At 35.3% G+C, this 27,234-nt stretch overlaps 1 long non-coding RNA gene across 2 annotated transcripts in view; it reads right to left on the bottom strand.

Moving 5' to 3' along the window:
• The window catches only part of LOC311611922, a 111,382-nt gene extending 96,533 nt beyond the window's left edge, over positions 1–14,849 (bottom strand). For both annotated transcript variants that reach the window (XR_014793180.1, XR_014793181.1), the window contains exon 1: positions 14,757–14,849. This is a non-coding gene — a long non-coding RNA (uncharacterized lncRNA). The remainder of the gene's footprint in view (positions 1–14,756) is intronic.
• Positions 14,850–27,234: the final 12,385 nt, after the last annotated feature.

Raw genomic sequence — 27,234 nt, 5'->3', positions numbered from 1 at the left:
ATTGCATAGGCACTCAGTATCCAATAACTAATAAAGCAGTTATGATCAGCCTTTATGGAACCTATACTCCAAAATTTAAAGAAAAGTAAATAAGTGATTAAGTGGAATCCTTAAAAGTTCTGTAAGAACAACTGTCAGGCTGCTAAAACAGAAATTAAAGAGGAAATCTCTTTTAGATTGGGCCGTCAGCACAGGTTTGTTTGAGAACGTGTGTCTCCTAAAAGGAGAGGAGAAATCAGTCAGGACAAAGGTGAAAGAAAACATGTTCTGGGAAGAGTAAGTGCAAAGTAAGCTTGTTTCCCGAACTGAGGTGGGAAACAGAATGGCCCTCTTGAGTAATAGAAAGGAAGCCAGGGTGGGTAAATACAGTCAACAGCCAGAGGCTGAGATAAGGCAAAAGAACCTTGGTATAGTCTGCTGGCAGATGGAGGTTTGGAATATGCTATATTACATCTCTTAACTATTGAAGTGACAGAATTAGAAAACTGACCTTGTGTACTGTGTGAGTAAAGTTTCGTTATTACTTAATATTAACTTGGATAAAAATAATAAAGGAAATTTTGGTGAAAACCTTTTGGCTGACTTCTTTCTTTTGGAGTTTGAATCCCAATGTCAGTTCTTAATGAAAGAACCAATCAATTAGGACTTGACAAAGAAGAGGTGGACAGGGGCCTGATTATGCCTGCCCTTGAAACCAATGGCATAGAGATTGGATTTTTATCTAAATGCAATTGAAAGCCACTGAAAAGTCTTAGCTTAGAAAATAATTTGGTTGTTTTAAGAAGTAACACAGACAATAAATTCGAAATGGTGAGATTAGTATGTGTGATGATAGAGGGGGGTATTTCTCAATGGTTTTAAAACTGGGACTTTAAAAAACTGGGAGAAATTAGATAAGCATGAGAGAGAAAAAGCAAGAGTAAATGCAAAAAAATGAGAAAAGGTTCTGAAGTGGGCTGGGGTGGGAGAAAATAGGGCATATACCCATCTCACTCAGGTTACCAAGTTCTGATCAAATTATAATGGACTTTGCGCGTCAAAACTTAGTAATATTTAGGTAATAGGAAACTCCGGAAATGTCATATGCATGATGTAATGGAACTAAAGTTTCAGAAACATGAATTTGGTGGAAATGTGATGGGAGGATCCATTTGAAAGTGGACAAGAAAGTAAAAAACCAAATAAGAAAAATCTGGCCCTAGCTGGTTTGGCTCAGTGGATAGAGCGTTGCCAAGGGCACATGATTGGGTTGCTGGCTCGATCCCCAGTAGGGGGCGTGCAGGAGGCAGCAGATGGGTGATTCTCTCTAATCATTGATGTTTCTAGCTCTTTCTCCCTCTCCCTTCCTTTCTAAAATCAGTAAAAATATATTTTAAAAAATTATAATCTTTAAAAAAAATCTGAGCAACAAAACAAAGTCTGAAGTAAGATATACATTTTCTTTTTAAAATTTTTCATAAGCTTGGCAATGGCAGTTTTATTCTTTAATTAGCAGGCCAGGAAGAAACAGAGCAAGAACCAGATAAATGCAGCTGAAGCTAGGACAAGCTGTAGGACAGGTCCCAAGGGAAGGTCACAAGAATAAAAAATCACAGTGAACATTCAACTTGGGTGTAGGTATGACTGAGTTGTATTCTACGAATCTAATATGTAAGGTGGGGTACAGTGTCTGGTATCATGTATGTATGTTGATATAACCATTAGTCAGAGTTGTTAGAGTCAGGTAAGTGGTAGAAAGGCTGTGGGAATGAAGGGGAGGCACCCAGAAGAAGGGAACTGGCAGGCTAGGTTGTTCATTAAAATACATGATGGAAGTTAAGGAGTAACTTAGCCATAATAAACATATCCAAGGTTGCATTTTGAGTATTTTAACTTCAAGTAAGTAAAATACTAATTAAATAACCCAACCTTTGAGAGAAAGTGGTACCTAACACATTGCAAGCTTTGATTTTGGTGGTCTCAGGGCCTGGACTGACCTGAGACTGCTCACTAGAGGGAAGGAGTGTGGTATAACGCGAAAGAGCCCAGGCCGGCATAGCTCAATGGTTGAGCATAGACCTATAAGCCAGGAGGTCACAGTTCAATTCCGGTCAGGGCACATGTCTGGATTGCTGGCTTGATTCCCAGTGTGAGGCATGTAGGAGGAAGCCAATCAATGATTCTCTCTCATCATTGATGTTTCTATCACTCTCTCTCCTCTCTTCCTCTCTGAAATCAATAAAAATATATTTTAAAACAAACAAAAGAGCCTGGGACCTGGACTCATAATCTGGGTTCTCTCTGACACCTTATTGGCTGGGCAACAACTTATAAATCTTTCTGAACCTCACTTTCTTTTTCTAAAATATACGGATACTAACACCTGAATGGCATAGTGGATATGATAATGTTTGTAAAAGTACCTGATACAGAAAATAATTTGTTAAATGGAAGGGGTTTTTTTTTGTTTATTTGTTTTTTATCATTAGCGAAAATAGCCTGGAACCTATATCAGTTGTTACCTTGAAGGACTATTATAAAAGCTGGAATACCTGTTCATTTCCTTAGTGCTCTAAGATAAAGAAGTCATAAGAATAAATGAGTATATATTATGTATATACTTGGCCACAGACGGACATATATAGATGGTAAAGAACAAGGAACATCAGACACAAGGGTTCAGAACGTGGAGTGAGTCTTTGGTAAGCCTGATCTTTATGTTCACTTCTGAAATGTTAGTGATTCATGGCATTTTAGAAAAGCCTCTCAGAGTCCAGGCAGAAACTATTATATAAGCATCAGCCCCTTATAAAGACATTTGAAGAATAACAGAGTATCAATTCACTCACTTGGCAGTTGGTGCAAAAAAAAAAAAAAGAAAAAAAAAAGGTGATCTACATTAATGAATATGAACTCAGAAAAGCCAAGTATGCTTATAGGAGCAGGAACTTTAAAAGACTGATATGCTACTTTGGGGTATAATGAAAGTAAAATTATGCATAAAAGAAAAGTTATTATAGAAGAGAAATGGTAGGTACTTAGTAAGTTTTGTAGTAGAGCTACTGAGATACGGAGAAGAAGGGATGTTTAAGGGAGAAGTCCCTTCAGATATTCACCTAGAATCTATACCTCCGCCAATTGGATTACTTAACATCCTAGAATGTAATTAACTATCTGGTTGTAACTAGAACCTGTACCTCCGCCATGGGATTACTTAACATTCTAGAATGTAATTAACAAGCTCCAAAACAAGAGGAAGAAGGTCTAACTTGTCTAAAATTCTTGTTACTATCCCCAGAGTCTGGCAGTGGTTGGCACATAGAGGATCAATGTATACCTGATATTAAATGAATAATGAAGCTAGCATAATAGAAAATACTGTAGCAACTCTTGTGGGAAATAAGGTAAATATAAGAAATTTCATAGGGAGAAGAAAAAGGAATAGAGGCAGTGCAACAAATAGGCAAACATGTTTTTTGTTGTTGTTGTTGTTTTTTCACTCCCTAATGCTTCATATCTAAAATAACGGAGACCAACTTTTTCATTTGTGACACTGATGAAAAAGAGAAGAGATAAAAGAACGATTAATCCTAAGTTGTAGGTGAGTATATGTTAAACTTTAAATTGTGGCCACAGTATATAGCAATCAGATTCAAGGTCAATTTAAGGTGAAAAGAGTTGTAATTGTACTTAATTTATGATTTAAAAAGATAAACACCATTGGTTGTTTTACGTATATGATATAGTCTTGGAAAACTTTACATGTAAAGGAAAAAGAATCTTCCAGCATAAAATTAAAGTGTAATCAGGAACAGTAAAAACAATATTGCTGTTAATGCAGCACTGAAGAAGACAAGACTCTGGGTCCAAAAGCTTCACAAGCTAAGTTTAAGTTTGACAAATGTGGCCCGTGGGAATTGTAGGATGACCTGGAGGTGTTGGAATTGGATGTACACATCCATTGCTCTATGTTACAGCTGGATGATTTAAGAGACCCCCAAAGCTAATGAATATCACAAGGAACCAGAAACTCCCTTGATAGCCATGTATACATGTGTAAAATAACAAAGAATCTAAATGCGAGTGTTTGTACTTCATCACTCAGTCTGAAATTCTATCCAGTCCATTCAAGCCCAGAGAAATGTGCAGCTTTAGCAAAAATCAGTCCCTTTTCTTGAAACAAAATATTAATGTTACCACTGATGCACCCACTTTTCTAGGCATTCTTTATTTCAGATGTTCTTAATAGAACTCTGACACTGCATCTAATCAATCCATATTAAAGGGCGAGCAATAGGACTTGACATTTCTTCTGGAAAATTACATGTGTTAATATAAAATCTGGGCATTTGCCACAGAGTTATTTTGAATTAAGTGAAAACTGCTGGTTAAGGAAACAAAAAATTTTGCCTGAAGAAAACTTGGAACATATTTATCCAACGTAATTTGGTACTGAAATTCAAAAATCGAGACAGGATAAATACATTGCTTTTTCTATGCTGATATTTATGTGTCAGATGAAACTGCTTTTGCTGTTTGTGTCCTTGTGTTTTCTATGATACAGTTTATCCCACATTAAGTCTAACTTTAAAACAATAAACTTTTTAAAAGTAATAAAATTTAGCTTGAGGGGAAAATTGTCATTAAAGTTTGGGTGAACTGGAATAATAGGGCAACCAGACACAGTACGCAGTATCTTTCTAGAAAGGCTATGGTTATGTTGTGGATAGAGTACATATGCTCCTAAAATATAAAATATTAGAATAGTTGCTACTATTATTAACTTCAGCCTGAGAAAAGATGTCATTAATGTCAGATTCATCCGTTTCAAAATTTGGACATTTAAAAGGCATTGCACATATATACTGCACCTCCAACTCTTTAATAATTATATTCCCTAATGCATACTAATTTGCACTGGCCAAAAATTGATTGCTAATACCATTAATTCAATCTAATCCATATTTGACCAGTAGTTTTACAAGACAAAAACATGAGGTCAGAATAAAAATCTCATATTGGCAAAGTCACATTTAATAATAGATTAGATGAGCATACAGCTCAAAAATTATATGCATCAACACTCCATGCTTCATGACAACTATGTGTTGGCTGGCCTGAGAGAGTCAAAGTTTTGCCTGGACCTCACTAGTCTTTCCTGCTCTCCACAAGCTCCTCAGTTTGGATAGCATCAGGAATTAGCCCTGGATCTTCTCCAAATCCATGGTAATCTTACCTCCTTACAGGGCTCTCTATGCCTTCTTCAATACTGACAACGCACCCAAACGTCACTTTTACATTTCTACTTGGATGTCACATGTCCACTTTAGAATATATTCTCCAGGGCCTGCTTTCACTTCCCTGGAGGAACTAAAGTCCTTGGCATTTCCAGGTCTTTACACTTGCTCCTGGACTGCTCTGCTTTTCCTGCTCCTGTTGCCCTATGCTTGGTTATCCTAACCAGGGGTCAAGAAACAAATGCTATGCTTTCCCTGACCACCTTCCTGAAATCTCTTTTCCCATTTGCTGTCCTCCATACTGAGATTTTTTTTTTTTTTAATATTTTGAATTCTATAAACACACACTACAACCTTTTGTAGTTGTGCCCTGCTCTCTCTTCAGCTGGAAGTCTCCATTGTCTGAGGGAGGATTAGGGTTGCTATAGCATGAATATGAGGAAAAGACGGAATTAGAAGTCTATTTCAGCAACAGCAGTTATGAAACACAAAGCCTTTTGATTTAGAAAAGCTTTTAGGGGGGAAGGGGGTTTTGAGGGAAATGTGTTTTCCTAAAGTTCTGAAGGAGTTTCAGTTTATGCATATATGACAGTTTTAATAAAAATAAATAAATAGAAAAATAAAGAATTGTGGAAAAGTGTAAATGAGAGGGTGAAGCAAGGTAGAGGTAAGGAATTTTAATTAATTTGACCTTCTCTTGCAGGGTGGATTTAAGGGTGGGAGAGACTGAAGATCATTTCTCCTGACTCTGATAGAGCCTCAGAGTCATACTCTCTGGGATTGACTTCTAGACTCTATGTCTACTAACAGAAAGTCTGAGATAGATGGTCTAGTTGTCTTATCTGTAAAATAAAGGTAATATTACCTACCTCGGAGAATCTTAAGGATTAAAGTAATTAATACATATACACCACTTAGAATATATAATAAGAGCTCAGTATTTACTAGTTCTTATTACTATCCATCTAACCACCTCTCATTTGTTGTTTAAAAATTGTTGTTAGGCCTTATCTCCTCTCTGAAGATTTTAAGTCTATCTGTTTTCTGATTTTCCTCCCCAAACATAGACACACATAAAGTATTTGACTTCCATTCTTTGTATCTACTTGAATTACTCAGTGGCATAAAGAAATTTACTTCAATCCAAAATTAAAGTAAACTACATAAGGGCAAGTTAAATTTTGCTCAATTACTGGCAATTCCTTTTAAAGGAAAACATTTTTCTATAATGATAGTTTCTTAGAAGTATATTTAAATAAAATTGTGAATTTTAGGATTTTAAGTTACAGGTAAAGTTTATTTTCAGAAAGGAATTTTATCAGGCACACTGTTAACTTGATCTTTTTTTAAAAGAGCCCACGAAGAGAATTTATATGCCATTCTCAAATGTTAAACTTCTATAAAAACTAAAAATTTCTCAAAGAGATTTATCAGTGGGATGGGCATTATACCCTTCATACATTCTGAATCTAATGTTAATGTTTTCATCTTATACTTATGGCACCATTATGGTAAGAACACAAAATCATATTCCAATTTTCTCAATTGCATGTTGCCATGACTTTTCCTACTGAGAGATTGCTTTACTTCAAAGTATATCATAATGATTTATGCGAAATTCTAGAAATCATACTAATTATATGCACATGGAATAATTACTTAGTATTCCAGAGTTGCTTTATAGGTAATACTTTATAGATAATAGATTAGTACACGTTGAGCAAAATAATAAAATAAAACTAAGTCAAAGGAATAATAAATTCTAAACCCATGCCTTAAAAGTTATTTTATATCTTTTACCTTATAAGATTGTTACTAATCATTTATTATGAAGAGGTTTTTAAAAAAAATACATGTTGAATCAATAACTACAGTTTCTGGAATCCTCTATAATTTGTCTAGCAAATTGGTATTGATATATATACAATGGGACAAAAGTAGATTTACACTTGTGAGTACATGAAACATTGTGGTCTTGTATTAGTTTTTATTAATTATTTTATTATATTTTATATGAACAACTGTAAACCTACTTTTGCCCCACCCTGTATATCAGATGACTTTGGAATTTCTAATAATCAATAAAAGTGATTTAGATCTGAAATTTAAATCTTTAAACAACTCTGTGTTGGTAGTGCTGAATTTCATCTTTGGTCCTAGCAATTAAAATATCAGTGATCTAAAATATTTCATTAATATAACTATGATATTTTGCCTTTCTTTATGAAAAACTTCTATCACTCATCCACCTTCACGATATAGTTGGAAACATACATGGTTTATATAAATACTAAAGGCCTGGTGCACAAAATATGTGCACAGGTAGGGTCCCTAGGCCCAGCCAGTGATCAGGGCCGATTGGGTCCTTCCAGCTGTCAGTGGGGCCTTCCTTCCCTGGCTGCTGGCTGGTGGCAGGAGCTTTCCTTTATTCCATGCCACCTCCTGGTGGCCAGCAGACTTCATACTGAGCAATCGAATTCCCAGTATCCTGGTTGAACTCCTAAGGGGACACTTTGCATATTAGCCTTTTATATATATAAATTCATTTCTTTCAAAGTGTCTTTGTTGCAAGAGCAAATATATTCTACTCTTGGAATTTCCTCCCTCTTCATATCTTATTTTCTACCAGATTTACTTTTCTTTTTGCATCAAAGCTCCTCCAATTTTCACCTTCTTTCCCAAACTTCCCAGAGTAAATATCAAAAAAATATAATGATTTTCAACCTACATATCACAAAGTGATTCAGTTTAATGTAAATATATTATCTATTTTTTTTGTCCAACACAATAATCCCACTCCTATTATAGAGCTCTGACCTTGAATGGCCCTCAGCCTCTATTTTCTCATCAACCTCTACCTGTCTTGCATTCCATTCCCTCAGGGCTTTCACATGATGATTAGATCATCTGAGAAGCTAATTTAAGCTAATGTAATGTATTGAGGTAATACTGCCTATGGTCATGTGATAGGATGAGTAGAAAACAGAATCTGAGAATGTATGAGCTCAGAGGGGAGAGATCATCAGTCACTCCACAGGGGAACTGGATCTAGCTACTCAGATTCTACCACAATTAGGAAAAAACTTTGTTTCTGGTTTGTTTTATAGCATATGATATATTTTTTAAGTTTTGGTACTTCAAGACAAACAAATTTAATGACTAATAAAAATCTTCATTTAGAGGACACAGCATTTAGAATATTCCATGGAATAAATAGGTGTTATTAGAACTAAATTTAATGAAATTATACTTAAGTAGTGATTGCAATACATGACTTTTGATTAGATATTACTTTCCTTGAGCATATTCTGATGTGCCAACCTAAAGGCCAAGTGACTTCATACTTCCCAGAATGGCAATTTCCCAGCGTAACACACTCTGGAATGTATTATTGTGGTTTCAAAATGGTCTGTGTAGTGGCAAATTTGTCATAATTATAATGTTTTGCAGAAAATAATAATGTGCCTATTAAAGTATTAAGTGAAAATTAGTCCTAAGTATAAATGTTGACATGTGTGGAGATTTATACCTATATCAATATAATATACTTTTACATTCATATTTTATATAATTACATTTAAGTTTACATAGATATATATGATTTATATATTATTACATATGCATATATAATTTTAAACTCACTTTAACGTTTTCCAGATTTATTTCATACTCTTTTCTCCATGTAATTTATTTAGCTGGTATTCAATTTCTTTTTTTATTGTTTGAAGGATTACAAATAGTAGTATATATGTCTCCCTTTTTTCCCCCCTTGATGTCCCCCCAGCCTCCCCTACACCCCTGCCTATGCCTTCACCTCCCCCCCGCCATGTCTTGTATCCATTGGTTATGTTTATATGCATGAATACTAGTCCTTTGGTTGATCTCTTATAGCCCCCCGCCCCCAACCTCCCTTGCCTTCCTGCGATAGTTTGACAGTCTGTTCAATGGTTCTTTATAACTATTTGATTTCTGAAATATAAAACTTCTGAGGTTACTGATGGACCAAGAATAAAGTGAGGTACTCATAAATTTAAAAAGCAAACAAACAAAAACTTATGTTAGTAAGGATAAGGAACAACAGGTGAGTTCTCTCACTACTAGTGAAGATATATATTGATACACTTTTCTCTGGAAGCCAATTTGGTCTTTATAGGAAATATGTTAAAATTATGCATACTTTTTCACTTAAAAATACCCCTTTCTGGATATTCATCCTAAGGAAATCCTATCTAATAAATAGGGAATATGCAAATTAACCATCATGCCCTCACAAAGATGGTGGCAACCACAGCCAAAAAGGAGGGAATATGCTAATTGACTGTCATGCCCTCAAAGATGGCAGTGCCCACAGCCATAAAATGATGGTGCCCAGTCCCCTTAGCCTTGCTCCCAGGTAGGTCCGGCTGTGCCCCACATCCATCTCCAGAGTCCCCCAGTCCCTCAGCCCCCCAGCCACCCAAGGCCAGCCTGAGGCAAGGCAAGCCTCAGATGTCAGCTGCCCAGACATCCAGAGCTGGCCCAAAGCTCAGATAACCAGGGCCATCTGAGGCTTGCTCTGCCTGCAGTGGCAACAGCAGAGGTGTTATAGGGGCATCACCTTCCCCTGATCGCCAGGTCGCCTCCCATCCCTGAGGGCTCCCGGACTCTGAGGGGAGCAGGCCTGGCTGAGAGACGGCCCCATCCAGTGCATTAATTTTCATTCATTGGACTTCTACTAATTAGATAGAAATATAAAGTTGCATACACAGGAATGTTCATTGGAGCACTGAAAAATATCACATTAAAGTAATGGTAATCATCTAAAAGTACAAAAAAAAAGAGCACTGACTGGTGGCTCAGTTGGCTGAGTGTGGTCCTATGCACTGCAAGGGTTCCAGTTCAATTCCTGGCCAGGGTACATGTGGAAGGTACAATGATTTTCTCTCACATCGATGTTTTTCTCTCTTTCTTTCCCTTCCTCTCTCTCTCTTAAATCAATAAAAAAATATATTTTAAAAAAGTAAAACTACAAAAAGAAGAGTTTGATTAAATACATTATGGCATATAGCTACAATGAATAATTCATGCATTAAAATGATTATGCAGATTATATATATTAACATTGGGAATGTTTTTATATGTTTAATGAAAAGTGATAGTAAAAAATATTATATATATAATAGTATGACCCCATTTTATTTTTAAAATATAAATTTATACAACTCTCTCTCTGGGTATGCCCTTCTTCATGCATGAAAAATACATACATTTAGAGCACTAGTGAATTTTCCATGATGAAGAAAATATCCTGTATCTGTGGTGTCCAATATAGTAGCCACTTGTGGCTGTTGAGCACTTGAAGTTTGGCTGGTGTAACTGAGGAACTACATTTTAAATTTAATTTAATTTTAATACCACATGTAGCCAGTGGTTATCATATTGGGCAGCGCGAATCAAGATAAATATATACCATGATGTTTTAATTTACCGTTTTTTATTTTCTTCTTTTTGCCTTTATAATTTTTAAGGTTTATAAATAAACAGGTATCACATATGTAATTAGAGAAGGATTCCTTTTTGAGGGATCAAAAAGGGAAGAAATTCAAGAATAGGTCTAGAAGTCTGAAGACCTGGATTTGAGTACTGATTCTGCAATTTATTGGCTACATTGATTTTTACTTAAAATTTCTAAGCTTAGGCAATACCTGCAACATTTCTTATGTTATCATTTCATGATATTCGGATTAAATTATTCAATATTTATGCCAATGTCTTCATTAAGAGAAAGTTAAAAGTTTAGAATACTTTATATTAAAATTTCTATGTGGAAAATGAAAGAATGGAAAAAAATTGTAAGAATACAGAAATCAATAATGATTGTGATGTTTATAAAGTAATAAATAAAAATTAAAAGCTTGCATACAGTGAAATAAAAGTCTCCACTTTTAGTAAAAGTAAATGAAATTACTTATGACAGAGTTATTAATGTTAATAAAATCTTTGGCATACATCTTATTGTTAACCATTAACCATTTTAATAAGGCATAATCCAAAAAAAAACATTTGCCTAAGAATATCTCACTGATTAGATGAGTTATCCAAAACGTTAATAGAAGCCAGGCACTCTCATTTTATTCAATTTCACTAATTAAATTTTAAATTCTGCATGGCTATACAATAAAAATATAGCATTTTGTATGCCCCGTATATAATAACATACTTAAAAAGCAGTGTTTTAAGAGATTGGTAAAGGATCTTCTTAAGATAATATTTTGTAAATTTATAAGAATCCTACTCAAAGAGTTCTTAATTCAATGAAAAGGGTCATTGCTTCATGAGGTCAGCAGAAATGCTCTGATAGCAGTACTTTGAAAAACATAGCAACACTTTAAAAACATTTACTTAGAAGTCAGATGAACACAAAATTATAAATTTTCTATTTATAAATGAAATCAAGCATAGAGTATAAAGGCACTTGGAAGCTAACACTTAAAGGAACTCAAAAAGCTCTTTCTCTAAAATATCCATGGGAAATAATGTATTTAACACTACTGAATGTATCTTAGGATATTCTTGCAGAGTTCGAATAAGAAGCCAAAAGAAATAAGGTATAATTATGCGGGAGAATAAAAGAAATGGAAAGATGTTTATGAGAAATAAAATAAAAAGAATATCTCAACTGTCCTAATGATTAGATTGAAGTGTTATTTATTTTTAATCTCTGTCTTAGAAAAACTCATTTGTTATATGATTTGTGTAGGGGCTACAAATGGATGAAAGAATGCTCTAAAATAGATGAGAACATAGATACTTTTCTGAACTGAGAAGTTCTCAATTTGCAAATTTCAGCTCTTTCCTCTTAGGTTTCTTAAGGAATTAGCTGAAGTCATCACAAGCCACTAACAATTATTTTCAAGACATTTGGAGAATGGCCATGTGCCAATAGTCTAGGTTATATGTGCTTATTAGGCGGGGGAAATAACAATGTTAGAAGCTATAGATTCACAAAATCAACTACATAACTCAGAAAACACTAATACATATTTCAAGATATGGATTTATAGTCATTTAGACCATGACAAAAACAAAACAAAACAAAACAAAAGCCAATTTGGCACTTTTATTTTCCTTGAATGTTATGAAAAACTACCATAATGATAATTTCTAAGTTTTTGCATTTGAGTAAAATAAAGCATTATTAAAGTGATTTGTAGTTTATAAAGTATTTTGCATGTCATTTTTTATAGTTTTATCATAAAACTATGAGTTAAGATTAAGATGAGATGAGAATTTTACAGGTGAAAAAACATCAGAAAATTAATATATTCATTTAAGGTAAGTGGTATTGGTGGAACTTAAACCTAGCTTTCTTGATTTTTAAAGCTAGTCTCCTGGCCTTCATGACTCCTTTGAGGCAGAATTATACCAAGAACATAGCACGTGAATTGGTCCAGATACCATTTCTTTATGCATTCCCAGAACTAGCAAATGAGGGCCTAATGAATCTTTTCTGCCCCCTATTCTATATCCCACCCCTCAAATAACATAGACAATATGGGTACTTCCTACTACCCAATTATTCTTGCTTTGAGGTAGCACACACACCCTTCCGTTTGGAATATTGCAGATCATTCCCATACACTTAAAAAATAAACTCCAGTCTAGGCCTGCTGAATCTTTTAACAACATGTAATATCAAACCCATATGTAAGTGTTATTATAAACTGCTGTTAAGAATTGTCAGAGAACTATTGTCCCGAGTACCACAAATCATCAGAACCGTATAATTACTTGGTTTTAAAGCAAAACTTGTAACAGTAAAGAGATATTTGGTGTGTCACTGGAAATTATCTGGTTCTTCTCCTTTCCTGAGAATTCGTAATGAAAACTCAGCCTGTGATTGATCAGTAAAGTATCTGTGATTGTATAACACTAGCACAGACAGTAAATTTGTGACTCTCCAAATAAAAAGCTATGATAATACAAGGGTAATATGCTAAGTAGTCTGGATATCTTCTGGACATCCAGGGAAGCCAGCCCAGGTCCCTTCCTACAGGAGGCCCAGGGAAAGTCAGCCCAGGTCGAGTGCCTGCTGGTGGCCAAAGGAGGGAAGACTGGGTCCCAGGTATGGGAAGGAAGCTGGTGCTGGCAGAAGGGGAAAGAAGGCCTACTCTTGCACACATTTTCCTGCATCAGGCCTCTAGCATAAAAGAAAATAAAAGTAAAACTGCATTTATGTGTGTGTGTGTGTGTGTGTGGTGTATGTGTGTATATGTTCAACAATTATATTCTTGCTTTCTAGGGCTGCCTAGATGTGTATTCATTTCCTCTGGTACAAAGTGATGTTGAAAGCTCATATAATGATGTCCAAGATTTCCCACATAGTTGAAGCCTTCCTACATGTGTGAGGGGTCATGTGAGAACAAGAAAAGATCAACTGTCTCTTTATTCCTCAGGAACAAGCTAGCTGGTAAAGCAGGCATGCTTTCCTCTTATCTATGTGGAAGGAATTTCTCAAAAGTTATTTCCAACCTGTGAAAAAGTTAAAATAATAAGCATGTTGGTGTTGAGGAACCTTTTAGCCAGGCCTCTCTCTGAAGAGTAATTTTAGAGTAATTTTGAAATCTGGTAAATCTGAGCTGTGAAAACAACTGTTCTTTATAATTCTGACAGAATATATGCCCATTTCCTTCATAGGGTTAAAAATAAAAACACCCAAAAGTAACTTAGTCACATATTAAATAATTATTTTTTAATTTTCATGTTAATAATATACTAACAATGATATTGAAAGAGTAAGCAAAATTTATGTTCAAATTAATATATGAATTAGCTTTTAATATTTGAATATCTCTTGAATATTTATTATGTGCTAAGTATTAAGCTAAGTGCTTTATCTACATTATCTTGGTTACTCACATTAGTAATCCTGAGTTTAAAAAGGGATTATGTCCAATTTACACATTTATTCTCCATATTAGCATTTCCCATATGTTTTATAGATCATCAGTTCTCAAAAATGCCCAGATGGTGTGGCTCAGTGGTTGAGCATTGACCTATGAACAGGAGATCAAGGTTCAATTCCCAGTCAAGGCGCATGCCCTGGTTGCGGTTCAATCCACAATAGGGAGCAGGCATGAGGCAGGTGATGAATGATTCTCTCTCATCATTAATGTTTCTATCTCATTCTCTCCCTTCCTCTCTCTTAAATAAATTAAAAATATATTTAAAAGATAAATAAATAAAAATAAAATATCTTAAAAAACAGTCCAATGAAAAAGATACCCCTTTGGTCAAAATCTGTATCATTGTTCCTCTCGAAGATTTAAAATATATTCTATAAGGAATATGAGAATTTAACAATATAACAGGCTGAGAAAACACACAAATGTAGTATTTTGAATAACTACAGAAAAATAATTTGACAAAATTCCACATTCATTCTTGATGAAACCTCTCCGCAAACAGAATAGAAGGGGACTCCTTTAACCTAATAAAAGGAATAAAAACAAAAAAACAAAAACAAAAGCAAAAACACAACAAAGATCCAAAGTTACTTACATTTTGGCTGGTGAAAGACTAAATGTCCAAGATCAGTAACAAGGCAAAGATGTCCCGCTCACCGCTTCTGTCCAACATTGTTCTGGAGATTCTATTTAGTGAAATAAAGCAAGAAAAACAAATATAATTAATTAAGATAATAAAATGGAGAAATAAAACTTTCTCCATTTTCAATATAAATATAGAAAATATTACAGAGGCTACCAAAAAAAGCCACTACTAATAAGTGAATGTAGTAAACTTGTAGAATAGAATATTAATTATGTAAAAATCAATTATATTTCTAAATACTAGCAAACAACTGCAATTTGAAATTTAAAAAATTTTATAACAGCATAAGAAACATAAAATACTTAGGGATATATCTTTTTGGAATTTATAACATTTATATGCTGAAAATTATTAAAAAAATTAATTAAAGAAAATGAAGAATGCCTAAATAAATGGAGGTATATCAAATTCATGGATTGGAAGCTTAATATTTTTAAATTGTCAATTCTTACCAAGTTTTTCTCTAGATTCAATAAAATCCCAATCAAATCCAAGCAAAATTTTCTGTAGAAATTAACAAGATGATTAAAAAAATATATTTTATGGAAACACAAAGAATCCAGAATAGCCAAAATCATTTTGAAAAATAATAAAATTGGAGGGCTCACACTACTGATTTCAAGGTAATAAAGCTATAAAGCTATAGTAATCAATGTGTCATTGGACTAAGTATAAACACATTAATGAATGGAATAAAATAGAGTATAAATATTTGATTTTTGACCTAAGTGCCAAGGAAATGCAACGGTAAAATGAAGTTTTGATTGTTTCCAACAAATTGAAAAAACTACAGTCTTTTCAAACAATTACCATAAAGAGCTTTATCCAGAATGCCATAAACTGTAAGTAAACTCTCAATGGCTATAAAGATAAACAAGTTGTGGTACAAACTTGTAATCATTTAATACCATTCAGCAATAAAATTAATTACTAATACATGAAACGTCGAGGTAAATCTCAAAAACATTATACTAAGTGAGAGAAATCAGATACAAAAATCCACAAACTGTATAATTATATGACAGAAAGAGTATGCAACATGTAGAAAAGAGAAACAGCACATGGAAATGCATGTGCATGAAAATTTGGAAGACTAAAAAAGTCAGCATAAGTTGTAAGGATGTTTCTAGAAGAATGATTTAAGCCTAAGGCTACAATTGCACAATGTTTTTTAAAGGACTTAGTTAAAAAAATAAATTAAATAAAGGACTGTAAAAATGGCTGCCTGCATCTATCATATAGTGGCAAGAGCCGGGTGAAATGAAGAACAAAGGGGCAGGCTTATTTGGTAAACTGGACTAAGCTATTTTCCTAACGTGAAAATTTATATTAGCCTATAGTCTACAACTAGACTTTCCTCAGACTTTGATAAAATAATTTAAAAGACTTAGCCATTATGTAAAAGTTCAGATGATTCCCAGTGGTGAAAAGTGAATATGGTAAATTAAATTTCTATACTGTGTTTTTTAGGGCAGCAGTAGGAAGAGCAGAGCTACATTTCATAGGGCCAGTGGCAAACACATGACATTCTCCACCTCTAGTGATGTCCCTAGAGTTCCATCACTCAGCTTGATCAAATTAACTGAATCATTGTTCCACTCATTGAGCCAGTGTGTTCATTGCCTAAAAATTCACAACTCTGCCAACTGTGGCTACCACTATTATGGTGTGCTTTTTCTTGTTGGCTAATACCATGCTTTTTGGTAAGGAAAACTACATGACATTATAATTGAAGTTTCTCTATGTAAATTCAGGAAAATTCTTGATGGTAATTTTTTTTCATGTTGAAATCCCTCAAGTATTATACCCTGGGGATAAACTCAGGATTTGGCAAGAGCAATGAGCAGAAGCATCTTTCAGAAGGGAATCTGAATTCACACTAAATGAAGTGAGGAAAAACCTTCTGGTTGAACATGCCTCTATTTCCTCATTCGCCTGAAGCTCCAATAAAGTAAGTAAAGAAATGAAAAAGAACAAAACTATGATGAAAAAAAAATGATGATGAAATATTTCAACAGAATTTTTTGTGGAGATGGAAAGCAGATGGAGAATAGTGTTCAGTAAAGAAAGCTATAACTGGGTGACTACATAGGCTCTCCATGAGAAACATGCTTTTTGCGTCTTTCTTCTTCTCTCTCTTTTTAGTTTTAGTCTAATTTGCCCTACAGAAACCTGGGAAGGTTTAAGACATGGAGGTACAAGGTACCAGGGAAGCTGGTGGTGAAGCTCAGTGCTGACAACAAGGAGAGTAATTGAAAGTGGAGAGAATATCAGATTTTTGTCTACTTTCCATATTCCTAAGAAAAGTAATTCCTATCCTAGAAGCTGAAACCTTGGTATTCTTGCAGGCTGGAAGGTGGTGATGGAAAAAATAAAATAAATTAAACAAGAAAAAATAGAGGAAATTTACGCAAATAGGAAAACTAATAAAAACTATCAAACGAACACTTTAGGTATTTTTTTTTTTCTGGGGGTGGGGGAGAAAGAAGGAGTAGTTTTAGTATTCCATGTGTGCAAACTATCCTATTTGTCTTAAATGACTTACATTGACAAAATGTATTTGGGTGCTATTGAGACAGGCTAGTAAGCCAGTAAGTGGAATAGGAAAACCGGGACAGATAGTAGAACAAGCAGTTTGAAGTCATCTAAAAAATCCTATCTTGCCTTAACCAAGGATACTTAAGAGTAAATGGTTTGCATATCTCCTCAATCAGAGGGTAAACAACTTAAATCGCTCTATTCAGAGAACTAGCAGAAAGCCAACTAGTGCCATTTGCCAACCACTCCCAAGGGCAGATGAAGTTAAGAGAATAAATCTCATTTTGGCACATCAGCATAACACTGATGAATATTCTATCCTTCCCTAAGCTCCTCCCAGCCTTTAAAACCCCTCAAAGCCAAGGTCCCAGCATGTCTCCATCCTGGGAGCATGCCTGCACCTCCCCCCACCCCCTTTCCTTCCGACAGTTATGCATTTCCTAAACTCTAAGAGACTCCATGAGGCTTGCAAACAAGGTAGCAATGGGCAATGGCAGTTCATCTAACTGGACCTGTATCTGTACCCAAGGCCCTTTTCCTCTGACTTCTTAGTGAGCCAAAGCAGTTCAGAGTAGGCTCATTTCTCCACCTAGCCCTTCTCCTGTTATCCCATCTAAGGCTTTCCTTGTTTCACTGTCCCCAGCTTTAATAAATGTCCTCTAAAAATCACCTGGACTTGTGTTGTGAAATTTTTCCTGCATGAAATCGAGAACCCACACTCGGCCAGGTCTCCTTTCTAGTAATAGTAGAATAAAGTAGACCTTATATGGAAAGGATGGAAAAGGGGAAAGGAAGCAGTGGGAGAGATAACAATGTTATACTGAGACAGAAGCAAAGTATATTATTTAGAAATATGAGGAGAAGCATATTTAGAAGAATTCAGTATTTGGTTTGGGAGAGGAAGAATCTCACTTTTATAACTCTTTGACTAAAATTAGCCTTAATTAAAACCATGTACATACATTTGATAAAAATAAAAACCTAATTAAAATTAATTAAAAAGGGAAAACCGTATTTTATGCCCTGACCGGTGTGGTTCAGTGGAGAGAGCATCGGTCTGCAGACTGAAGAGTCCCAGGTTCGATTCCAGTCAAGGGCATATACCTTGGTTGTAGGCACATCCCCAGTAAGGGGTGTGCAAGAGGCAGCTGATTTATGTTTCTCTCTTATTCATATCTTTATCTCTCTCCCTTACTTTCTGTAAAAACTCAATAAAATATATACATAAAAAACAAAAAACAAATGATATTTCTTTTATTTTCACATTATATTAATGCCCATATTTACTAAATGTATGCTTTTTTTTGGCATCTTTACATTTACATAAAATATATACTGTATTTTAAAAAACACAAACAAAAATCCAAATTGTCATACAAAGATTTTACTAGGTTAGTCTATAATAATAAAAGCGTAATATGTAATTAGACCCGTTCCTCCAAGTGGATAATTAGTTAAAATGTAGTGATTGACAGGTATCCCAAATGAAATGGTGAAAAGTGTAAAGAAGAATATATGTCCCTATTTTCATTCTAGAATAATTTTTTTCTTCACATGTATGCAGTAGAATCTCAAGGATTAAGATTAAGGGGAAATTCCAAAGAGAAGTGAGATGGGAAAAATCGTGTTAGCAGGGTTTATCAGCAGTGTTTCTATGGGTTAAAGATGTTCAGTCTTAGGTTATGTGTGGGAAGAGATGTGAGACAGGTGTCATTATAATCTCATTGTATTCAACTTCTTCAAGACAAGTTAGTTTAGAATAGGTAGCTGTTTACTCAATAAACTTAAGAAACCATTTGAGCTTCCTGGATATCTGGCTGGAAATTCAAGACAACTGCTTGCAGATTTTACAGATTTAAGGTTAGATGTATTAGAATAGAGTGTATAAAAATGTAACAAGTAGAAATTATTTTTGCTTCTTTCAAAAATATTTTTTGTTAGATCTATATCAGGCTTCTGTTTAACTATCACCAAAGAGATAGTACATAGTTTGCTAGATCATCCTGTACTAACGCTGAATGATGAATGGGAAATAAAACAGAAATGATGATTACATTACAGTAATTTTTAACCACTTAAAATTTATTTTATTCATGTGTCAGGTACTGTGCTATGCTTTGACAGCCATTTTCAAATTTAGTCTTCTTAATAACTATCTAAGATAGGTAATATTATCTTCTATCAAATGATACAGTCAAGAACTTATACAAGGTCATATAATTAGTAACTGGTAAATCCAGAAATCAAGGCAAAGTTTTAGGATTCCAAGGAATATCAATGCTTCAGAATATTAACTGCAATTGAAAAAAATCAACTAATTCAATAAAAAAAATTTTTTTTGGCAGTAACTGTGAGAAATAGCATATCCTTATATTTGTCATATATTTACTCAGATTATTATTTGGGTGCTTATAATTTCATTGGGTGTCTATTCCTGAGTGGCTTCCCGCCCCCCCCTCCAAAAAAAAAAAAAATAAAACAACAACAACAACAACTGTATCTTCCTAGATTGGTCTGCTGGTAATTCAAAGATATATTTCAGAAGCTCAGTAACCCGAGTCTTGACAAAAAAGTTTTAATTAAATTTTATTGAGTAATACTTTTTCTTTCTCAAATTAAAAAATTCTTTACCTTTTCTAATTAAAAAAAGCTGCCTATTTAAGTTAGCTTCATGTAAACACTCTTATGTGACTGTGATCTGAAACTTTAGAGAACTTTAAAAATGAGACCAGTGTACTCTGGTTGAACTTTTGTTTTTCAGTTAATTGTGCTTAGCATGCAGCTCAGGTTGATAATGCTGTCTGTGTTGACACTAAAGTATCTGTGCATTGATATCAGGCTGCCAGTTATAACTATTTTCATAAATGATAAACTAAATTTAGCCCCTGATAGTTCAAAAATATTTAGCTGTTATCACTAACACTTCTCAAAAAATGATATCAAAATAATTTTATTTTGTTTTTCATTTCTCAGCATATTTAGATCAGGAAACTTTTGTTTAAAATTAATGGTTAAAGCCGAAACTGGTTTGGCTCAGTGGTAGAGCGTCGATCTGCGGACTGAAAAGTCCCAGGTTCGATTCCGGTCAAGGGCATGAACATTGGTTTCGGGCACATCCCTGGTAGGGGGTGTGCAAGAGGCAGCTGGTCGATGTTTCTCTCTCATCGACATTTCTAGCTGTCTATCTCTCTCCCTTCCTCTCTGTAAAATATCAATAAAATATATTTAAAAAATAAAATTAAATTAATGGTTAAAGATGTTATTAGATATTTATGAACTACATGAAAATCTTCTAGTTTACATTAAAAATACATATAGTGCAAATCTAACCTCTTATGCCATATACTCAAATTGAATCAGATGAGATTAATGATAATAATCATAAATACTATTCTGGCTATTAAAATAATTATTCCTTACATTAATATAGTAGGTAGTATTATAATTGGGGCAACTGATGCATTAAAATATATTACTTTTCACAAAATTGATTATGCCTGTTCTATATCTCAAACCAGAGTTAAATGTACTAGATTCTTATAATTCATGAGATTTCTAATTTTTCTCCCTGCATGTGGATATTGTTTGATTTACAATCTTTTTTAATCCTCACTTGAGGATATTTTTCCATTGATTTTTAGAGAGAGTGGAAGAGAAAGGGACAGAGAGAAATATCGATGTTAGAGAAACACATTAATTGGTTACCTCCTGCATGCGCCTGGACCAGGGCCCAGAACAGGGAAGAGCCTGCATCTGAGGTACTTGCCCTTGACCAGAATCAAATCGGGGACCTTTCAGTCCACAGGTCAACACTATATTCACTGAGCAAAACGACTAAGGCTCATCCACAATTTTCTTGATAGGCTGGACTTTAGCTGTAAAATTTACCTGTAAAATGTTTTATAACAGAAAACAATATGCTTTTGCATTCAGTATTAGTATTGTAAGAAAAAAATAAATGAAACTAGAATATTAAAACCTCTGTTTTTTTCTCTAAGGGTAGCAAGGAAGTTACAATACAAAGTAAAATAAAAATAAGGAGGAAGCATAGATATGTGAAGGGACAAGTCAGATTCAGAAATTTCCCTTAGCCTGAAGCATTACAACAGACACAGCATGCAGGCAGGATCTTAAAGGGAGTCTCCTGTGTCATCAAGGGAAAGATTACATCATCATTTATTTCATTTTTCCATCTTCTAATTTTAATGGCTCTGCTTTCCCAAAGGCTGCTGTAATCATTTACTCTCAAAATAAGTAAAGTTTAAAACAGAAACACCGCTTCTGTGCTTTCTTTATTGTATTTGCCATTTGTTGACACCATACCTATCTGCAGAGATAGGTACTGTATCAACTCCCATTCCACTGTACTTTACAGTTCCACTATTTTGTCAGTGAGATCAAGAACTTTTGTGATTTGTGAAATGATACATGAATGGTACATTTACCCTGCATTAGTGTAAACTTTAACCAAAGTGAATTTTGCTGAATTTATGAGATGAGTTATAACCAAAGCGAATTTGCCAGAAATGTTTGGCGTCATGAGATATTTCAACTATAATTTTATTTTTCTTCTGAGATCATACAGGAGCAACCCCGCCCCAAACATGTTCTTTTTAAAAAACTAAATAAAATTACAGTAGTTCTTACTTTCTAGTATATTCACTCCAGAAGTTTGGGAGGAAGTAAAAACTGTTGAAGAGGATAATGGATGCCAGCTGAGAATCATGTGCCAAGATACTCAATGAGTTTTCTCTCTCTAAAGACATAGATATACAGATAGAAAATAAGTTTTAACTATTTGAGAGTGTGTCTTTAAAAAAAAAAAATCTACACGTTGCCACCTTGAAAATAGATGAATTGTTATTTTCAATTGCCTGGACTTGAGAGTCGGAAGGGATTTAAGAAGTAACAGCAGTTCTCAAATGTGTCTGCCATGTGGTACCAATTCAGGTAGAGGCTGCCACTGTTCTCTGGTAAAGAGTTAAATTTAAACGGCTTCCAGGGACTATTCCTGTAAATCCTTTAACTCCTTTGGTGTTGAAGTAGTGGTTTTAAGATGAAATGATGTGAAGTTAAATTGTAGTTTTAACTCCCCCCTCCACCCTCCCCTGCTCCTCCCTAAACTACCTAGAAGACTTGGAATGAAATACCTAGCTCATAAGAGATTATCAGAGATAACTTCTTTTGACCTATCTTTGGAGCTGGGCAAACCTCTATTTAGTAAACATCTGCTCTTCCTATTGTTACCAGAAGGGAAACCTGGCTTTTAGTGGGTCTGACTAGGGTCAGCTTCTATTGTACTATGAGGGTTCTTGACTTCGAGAAGGAAAAATTTCACAATGGTGAATTTTAGAGCACATTTATTAAAGTTGGGGACAGTAAAACAAGGAAGGGATTAGAATAGACAGAGAAATAAGTGAGAGTCAGAGAAGAGGGGGCCTTGGGGACAGGTTCAGGGGGTTTGCCTATGATGCACTGCTACTGCCCATTGCTGCCCTGGTTGCAAGTCTAGGGTCCCTTAGAATTTAGGTGATGTATGCCTGTGGGGGAAGAAGTAGGGGAGGAGAAAGGCTTGGGAGTGCTCCTGTAGGGAGATTGTGCTGTAGTTGTTATTTTAAAATGTATTTTTATTGATTTCAGAGCGGAAGGGAGAAGGGGAGAGATATAGAAGTATTAATAATGAGAGAGAATAATTGATTGGTTGCCTCTTGCACCCCCCTATTGGGGATTGAGCCTGAAACACAGGCATGTGCCCTGACTAGGAATAGAATCATGATCTCCTAGTTCATAGTTCAACACCCATTCACTGAGCCATACCAGCTGGGCTGTAGTTGTTACTTTTAATGTTCTCACTTAGCAAGATAAAACAGTTGGCAACCTTATATTGATCCCTCCACCTTGTCCCCTGAAATTTTACTGGATCATAAAGGCCCAAATTGGTGAGCAGTAACCTGATAGAACTTCTGACATTCCAGATATTTATTGAGTCTCTGGATATAGATCATGAATAAGTGTTGAATAGACTTTAGAATCTAGTGATAGACACAAATAAGTAGATAATAATGCAGTGGGATAAACGCTTTTAGGGTTAGGAAAGTCAGGGAATACTGGAGTATATGAGAAGTGAACCTAACCCCTAACTAGGGGAAGTCAGGCAAGAATTTCTCTAGGAAAGCAATAAAAAATATGAGTAGGGTATATTAGCCTTGAGAGCAAAGTATCTCTTTCAAGGTATTTAGGTACTAGGAAAAGCAAAACAAAGAGCTTCTTTATTACCATGGAATTGAAGCTAATGACTATAATTAGAGCCTGCTGAACTTTGATAAAATAATCATGTCCAGCCAATACAACAGTTCTTTAGAGAGCAGATATTTTCTCTAGAGATAGAATAGTGGGATGGCATTTTTGAGGTAAGAAGTGATTCACTCTCTCTCTCTCTCTCTCTCTCTCTCTCTCTCTCTCTCTCTCTCTCTCTCTCTCTCTCTCTCTCTCTCTCTCTCTCTCATATCTGCCTCTCTTTCAGACCAAATCATTGTCTAAGAGGGAGAAAACTCACAATTTAGAAGCCTTTCTCTCTGGTTTCAGTTTTCAAAAACCCTTCAAATAGGATATATGTAGGTGTTTCTAGGTAAATCACAAGTCAGACAATGCCTAGGGAATAAAGCACTGAGGATATGAGGGAATATCCCCTGGGTCTGAAATACTGCTCTTGATAGGCTGGGGAATGCAGGCAAGGGAGAGGGAAGAGCGGGGTTAGAGTGCAAGAGAGTCAAGGGCAGCTAATAAAAGTAGAGTTTGGTGGCTCCCAGGGAGAGATGCCCTATGTCCAGTCATAGTCTCAAGGATGTTAGAGCACTCAGGAAGATAAAAGGCAGGAAGATATGTCTACAGAGGGAACCTCAAATTGCAATGAGAAAAGTAGGAGAGATAAGAAGGTGCTTGCGGAGAGAAACAAGGGCTATACTGCCAAGCTATAAGACCAACCAGGTGGGCTTCCCAATGTCTTGATGGCATAAGCATGACTGATATGTAACTGGTATAGCACTATTGGTTGTTAAATTATCATAGGGCTTTGTAATTGTTGATAAATAACCATTTACACAGAATCACCCATTCTCCCCAAACTAAAGGAATAAATGCCTGGGGTAGCAGAGGAGCCTCCGGGATGCTGCATAACTACAAAAGCCAGTTTCTGCACCTTTTCTGATTTGCTGGTTTAGCAGTTATCTATTGCTGTATTACACTTTACTAAAAAAAGTGGCAGCTTAAAGCAATAACAAACATTTGTTATCTCACTCAGTTCCTGTGTGTCAGGGATTTGGGAGCAGCTGAGCCGGGCAGTTTCTGGCTCAAAGGTTTATCATGAGATTGCAATCAAGGTAGCTGAGTCTGCAGTCTTGATTGGGGCTGAGGAGACCAGTTCCCAAATGTCTCATTCATATGGATGGCAAGCTCATTACCATACATATGGACCTCATTACCATACATACGGAGCTACTTTTTAAAAAAGAAATATTTCAATTGATTTCAGAGAGGAAGGGAGAGGGAGAGAGAAACATCAATAATGAGAATCATTGATTAGTTGCCTCCTGCATTCTCCCAACAGGGAATTGAGCCCTCAGCTGTGCATGTGCCCTGGCCAGGAATTGAACCCACGACCTCTTGGTTCATAGGTTGATGCTCAAACACTGAGCCATGCTGGCTGGGCTCTGTGAAGCTGCTTGAGTGTCTTCATCATATGGCAGTTACCTTTCCTCAGAATGAGTGATTTAAGAGAGAGCAAGGTAGAAGCTACAATATTTTTATGACTTAGAATTAGAAGTCAGATTCCATCATTTCTGAAAAGTCCTATTGACAATAAAGGTGATCCTATTCAATGTGGGAGGTGCTGCACAGGGTGTATTAACCAGGAAGGTGAAAATCACTGGGGACCATCTTCACTGCCCCTACCACAATCGGTCACCTTGCCCTATGTGTTGTTAAATATTTTGAACATTATTTTCATGCATGAGTCAGAGTAGCCTTGAAAAATGAGGAGGCAGCAGTGTGGAGCAAATTCCAACCTAACTGAGATTAAATTTCTATCCTTCCCCAAGAATGGTTCCTCAATTAGAAATTGAGTTTTATATAAATTCAAATTTAGTTCTTGCAGTTGCATACCTGAATTTATGTACTGAGATTTACAGCTACCACGTCTCATGTAAATGTTCCCTGAAATTAACTACCAAAGTTTTATTTGTTCACCATTTCTCTTCTGTTGCTCTCTTTTTAAAAAATGTGTAATTCTTCAATAACCTTGCTATTCAGGTGAGACTCAGATGTACTCTGCCTCCTCCTATTAGGTACCGATTTCACGATATTATTGCTTCTGGAAGCCCAGAGTATGGACCATTTGCAAATGCTAACTAGAGCTGCCTTGGCATTTAAAAAGTGAAGAACAGATTGATAATGAGGGTCTTCTTTGGGGGGAATGGGGACAGTATTGATAAAATTTGGCCTTGCTTAAGTTTATTAATAAGCAATCATCAATGATATTATGGCAGTTAGCCAATGAATTATCTAGAGGCATTCTGAGTGGTATTTTTTTTTTTTTAATTTTTAGTACTTTATGGAGATCTTTAAAATTTTAGAAATGCTGCCATTATTCAAAGTTAAACTGTTATTCTTGGAAAGACGTTTGAAAATTTTAAATTACTTGGATATATTTGGAATCCGAGTGAAAAGGAAAGAAATATGAAGTTCTAGGTAATTTATCTATGGTAGTAGCATTAATTCTCAATCCAAGAAAAGAATGAATAATTACTGACTTGTGTCTCATAAAAAACAAGCAAATTGTCGAGCCTCTGTGGGCTATATATATATCCTACCACGTCTTTTCTTCAACAGAAGGCAACCATTGCTGAGCTATTAATCATACACCAGAAAAAGACATTCTGTGGAGTTGAAATATAATTTCCATATGTCAAATAGCTTCTGAATCTAGCAAGCACTTCAGGAGAACACACACCTCTACCCTCATCAAAAATGAAAGATTACAGTCAGAATGAGAGAATAATAATGGCTACTGTGGCAGCTATGGAGATGCACTGTTAGAATCTCCTTTTAAGAAAGAATTTACTATTCTGCTGCCTTCAGGATTCTCTCTGCTTCTAAACTGAGGCTGTGCCCTTCTGGGAAGCCCCCAGCCAATGACTGAATGTGTGGGGGTCCTGGTGCCTGGCCATTTCTGCCCAATGTAGACCTCCTCTGATGGGTTATCTTTCCTCTGGAGCTCTCCTCATTGAATTGGCTGATATTTCATCAGGTCTAAATTATGGTGTGAAGCAATTTCTGCCCAATTCTGCTTCCTACTGTCTTTTCTTTCATTACAGATATCAAATGTCAATCGTGGTCTGAAAGCTTTTCCAACCCTATTCTGCTTCCAACCCCCCTTTTATCTTTTACACAGCGTGACTGATAACAAATCTCTTGCATTCTTAACTCCATCAACATCTGCTTCCCAGAGGACCAAAATGGCAAAGCCACTAATTACTAAGAACCTATTATGTGATGAAGTATACCATAGTGTTTTGGGGAAGTCATTTAACTACTCCAAACTGTTCCCACATCTGTAAAGTGAGGTTATTGTAAGAATTAAGTGAAATAATCTACAAAGAGCAATTTGTACAGTGCCTGATATGCAGTAGGTACTCAATAACTAGTATTTTAACACTAAGAGTGCTATTGTGCCATATGCCAGATTCTGTTGAGGAATTTCTGTTATCTAGAATATAAAGGAGCTCCATATCCTCTATGATGTGGCATATATCAATACAATTTGTAATTTTTAAAATATTCATTAAATTGATTGGGGTTACAATTTATAATTAATACAAACTACTTTGAGGAT

The sequence above is a fragment of the Pipistrellus hanaki genome (assembly GCF_964339955.1).
Source record: "Pipistrellus hanaki genome assembly, chromosome: 17".
Taxonomy (NCBI): domain Eukaryota; kingdom Metazoa; phylum Chordata; class Mammalia; order Chiroptera; family Vespertilionidae; genus Pipistrellus; species Pipistrellus hanaki.
The sequence above is the reverse complement of the archived record's forward strand: the minus strand, read 5'-3'. Positions and strand labels throughout refer to the sequence as shown.